Source organism: Sinocyclocheilus rhinocerous, unplaced genomic scaffold (genome assembly GCF_001515625.1).
Source record: "Sinocyclocheilus rhinocerous isolate Xijiao unplaced genomic scaffold, SAMN03320098_v1.1 scaffold1168, whole genome shotgun sequence".
NCBI classification, from domain to species: domain Eukaryota; kingdom Metazoa; phylum Chordata; class Actinopteri; order Cypriniformes; family Cyprinidae; genus Sinocyclocheilus; species Sinocyclocheilus rhinocerous.
In genome coordinates this window covers 1,737,663-1,742,121 of record NW_015650373.1, presented here as the reverse complement: position 1 = coordinate 1,742,121, position 4,459 = coordinate 1,737,663, and the positions used below count along the sequence as shown (strand labels likewise).

General features: G+C 46.3%; 1 pseudogene; it reads right to left on the bottom strand.

The window, feature by feature from the left end:
* Positions 1-917: 917 nt before the first annotated feature.
* Positions 918-3,927, bottom strand: LOC107712001 (putative RNA-binding protein 15 pseudogene; annotated as a pseudogene).
* Between the last annotated feature and the right edge of the window lie 532 nt (positions 3,928-4,459).

The window sequence follows — 4,459 nt, the reverse complement described above, 5'->3', positions numbered from 1 at the left end:
AGCAAATGCACCTTTTTTGTCTTTATCTTTATAAAGAGACCTTCATAAGAATATCATTAACAATATCACTGTAAATAGGTTTTACCTGGGAAATTATGACAGTCCTATGGGGGGAAAATGAATTAAAACCACTGTTAATTAATCAAATTAATTATTTGAGACCCATCATAATTTAAACTCAGACATTTCACACTTGTCCATTTTGAAAACAGAATTATGCTTCATTCAAAACCTTTCAAATGTAACCCAAAAACATGAAAACAGTATGTCAGAACAACTTTTTCTTCTTTAAACACAAACTGAATGCTTGATGTTATGCTTTGGTCTAAGGAGGGCTTACAAATATCTAAGTTAATAATCAAAATACGTTCACAAATTATTTTTTAATGTGATAAAGGGGTGTTAAAATTCAGCCTGTATCAATCGATATAACACTGATGACATTTTTTTGGCTACATATATTAAACCTCTTCAACGGCTTACTGTACAACACTAGCATCAACATGCAGTTCACGGAGCAAAATATTCTGCCTGTTTTAGTGACCTACAGAACTATATATTACACTCCCCATTAGTGAATGATTGTTCAAAGCATCAAGACACATAAACCAGGTTCCCATTAAATCAGATTAATTGATAATCACGAACATGAATGAAATGAACATTCACAAAAAAGATTTCGTACAGAGATAACTGTCTGGAATCTGCCTGAAATACATGTTGATAGGAAGTGTTGGAACTAGACAGCATTTAATGACCAATAGCAAATTAAATTCCTATTCTAATATACCCAACATCATTCATTCTTTTAAGCAGGGTACAACTTATCACAAACTAGACATCTGAATAAATTGCAAATGAAAACAAATATATTGCTATAGAGCTAGACTTTGCTATACGAATGGGGCTTTTTCACGTTTTTTTTTTTTTTTTTTTGTACGTTTGGCAGAGCAGGTAATAACATTTGCTCATTACTCTAGTACCACGTCTGTTTTAGAGAGCATGCAATTAAGAGACATTAAGTGAAGCTTGCATTTAACAACACTTTGTGTGTATTATGATTGTTAAGATGCTCCTCGCACAATGATCATGACCAGAAAGTCCTCTTCCGTTTTGGCAAGAGCTTTCGAAGAAGAATCTAAGAACTGCTGAGAGAAATCACATGGTGGAAATGCATGCAGGACCCCAGTGTTGTCCTTATCTCTACTGCCCCTGACGGGTAAACTGATGACCCCGGCGGCCTGCTTTTGCTTCAGGTACGAAACTAAGTTGCGCAGGGGCCTCTGCGTCGATGCTGCTGGGTCCGAAGACGAAGTCTCCTCGGAGCTGCCCGGAACCGCTAGTAGAACCGCATACCCGCCTGGGCCTGCAACTTTGATGCGCCGAGATACTTCATCGATCTTGGGCTGGTCAAGGCGAAGGCGTTGTGTGATGCGTAGTTGTGTGACTTTACCGCCCGTGCTGCCGTCGATGAGGAGACTGTTGGCAACACTCAGGTCCCCCTCCAGAAGGTGCATGCTGGCTGGGAAATTACTGTTTTTTAGGAGCAGCATGCCATTCCAGGCCATGCTCAGCTTCCCCCCTGCATCCTGCTTTGAAGCCTGGCTGCTTTTGGAGCTGCTCTCAGATCGGTCCCTCTTGGAGGCACCTTTGGCTGAATCGCCCGCTTTGCGCTTTCTCTCCGCAGGACTCGCGCCGACACTAGACTCTGAGAGAGTGCTGCTGCTTTTGATGCGCTTTTCACCAGGGCCTCTGTCCAGGCTGCTGTGGCTCTCTCGTGCAGGGGACACACGGTCTGCTCTCGCTGGCCGCTCAGAGTCACTGAATCGTCCATCTCGACTGCTCCCTCCTGGGCTGCCCTCAAGGGATGGCGGTCTGCGACGTCGGGCCGCCCACTCACTGCTGCTGTCAGGTGAACACTCCAGATGTCTCCCATCCTCCATGAGCCGTCGCTTGCGTGCTGCATCCCTGCCTGGCAGCTCCCGCTCCAGTGACCACGCCTCTCGCCGTCGCTCGCGCTCCAAGTGTTCGAGGGGCTCAAATGCAGGCGTTCGTACACGTTCACGAATGGCAGGCACAGGCCATTCAGCCCCAGCATACAGTTCTCGTTCTCTGAAGTGCAGCGGTGGGGGAGTTCGTTCTCGGACCCTGATGGCCTCAGGGGTGGTGCGATGGACGAAAGACTCAGCCACGATTTCATAGTGTTGCAAAGGGAGGGGCTGCAAGAACTGCTGCTGGTAGCGGTGCTCCGTGTCAGCAAAGTCCACCCTCAGCCTCCTGTCGGGACCCCCGAGGGGAAATCCACGCATGTGTGTGCAGGCCGCCTGAGCGGCATCCAGGCTTTCATATTGAATATAAGCCCACGTGTCCCCTTTTCTGTAGTCTATAGTCCTGATAGTGCCGAAGCGGTCAAATTCCCTGGCTAACGCAGTCAGAGGCACCCAAGGTCCAAGACCACCCACCCATAAGCGTGTGGTGGGGGTGGCTTTGCCATAGCCAATCTTTATGGGGTTTCGGCCCACAACTTTCCCAGACATGCTCATTTTTGCTCTATGGGCCATGTCCAAGTTTTCAAATTTAAGAAAGCCATAGGTGCTGCTCTGGCCCCGACTTGGTCTTTTAATGTCCACCTCTGTGATGGTCCCAAATCGTTCAAAAGCTCTCCTCAAATCATTTTCAGTCACAGTAATATCCAAATTACCCAGAAATAGTGTGCGGTTGGCTCTCTGGTCGTCCTCTGGAGAGATAAAGTCCTCCTCGCGGAAAGGAGCGGCCCGCTCCGCGATGTACGCGGGCCGAGTTCTGGCTTCATAAAAGGCAAATTCTCTCTCTCTTTCAAGCTCTCTCGGTAAAGGCGGGGGTGGGGGAGGAGGAAGCCGACCCAGCGCTAACTGCTGTAACCGGTAGTCTCTGTAACCCAGACCGGTTGGAGAGAGCGGCCTCTGGGTATGCAAATGTCTATGGCCTGCTACAACAGAGAAATGGTCCTTATCTACGGGAGATCGACTCCTCCTCCTATTCAAATAGACTGCCTCAATTTTCAAAGGACGGTCGTAGAGCACCAGCCGGCCTCGCGCGTGCTTTGCCGCTCTCGCATCATCCGGTCTCCTAAAGTTGACAAATGCGATTCTCTCGTCGTTGACTCGGCTGATTTTAACACTCACATCGCCAAATTTTTTGAATTCGTGAAAGAGTCCGTCCTCGATTTCCTCGTCGCTCAGCTGGGAGCCGAGCTCGCTGATTTTTAAAGTTTTGTACTCACTTTCGTTTGTGGGAAGCGGGGCGCGCGACTCTCCGCGCGAGTTGGTGCGGGCGGCCGCCTCTAAGGACAGGCTCGAGGCGTGATTCTTGCCGCTCGAGCTTGCAACAGGGCTAGTGTAACCGTGGTTATTTCCAGTCCGACTGGTGACATGTCCGTCAAAATCCCGTCCATCTCTTTTATCTCCGATCAGTCCCCGTCGTGCGGAACCCCCTTCGCTTTTAGATGAACTATTGCCGTTGTTGCTTCCGCCGCCAGAAATCGAGATAACCCCCATTTTCTTACTGGTCGGATGGCTTCCTCCCCTGTCTCGTATATCATCCAAGGCCCTTGAACGCTTTTTCACCGGCGACCGTTCTTTCCCTTTCATGTTAGATATCCTCTGGCTTTGCGCGGCTAACAAAACACTTTTGAACAGTTATGCTACCGCAATGTCGACGAATTTACACGAGTAAGTGCTTAATTTGCTCAGTGTCCCTGCGGCAAAACAACCGCATACGCCATCTTGTCAGGACTAAAACACGACCCGCCCGTCGACTTTGATTGGTTTGAATCTCTGAGAAACGTCAACGCCATTGGTTGTTCTGCCTGTCAATCTAGACTTCCCGTACAGCGCCCAGTCTCCGTGTACACCATTTTAGCTTCAAACGCCACATATTTACCATTGCCACAAGAGACGTGACATTTAACTAATCTTCACTTAAGTTGTGAGGACATGCACTGAAAATATTATATCTGCTTCTGCACTCTATTCCGTTTTTTTATCAACATGTTAAATCCACAAATCATGCAGGAAAAAAATATTCTGAAATTAGTGTTGATGCTTTTAGTTGATGCTAAACGCTGGGAATTTCTTTTCATGTAATTAATTCCTTACATTTTGTTTAAATTACGAATGTAGGCCTATAATGTTTATAAAATGTGAGTTGTCAAATAAATATAACAAAAAAAAAATCTCGTAGTTCACTTTATGTCCAACAGATGGTGATGTTTGCCTGTTCCATTGGGGTGAAGGGAAGGGTCACGTTAGTGTAAACGTGAAGAACAGCTTTTTTAACATGTTGGTTCACTGTAGATTTAGCATTGTCAGCGAGATTCACCCTTATAAAAATAAATGCATTTAAATAATAAAGCTTTTCAGAACTGGTGGAATATATTCTTGCCAAATAACCAAAATAAAATTTTAAAATGTTATGTAAA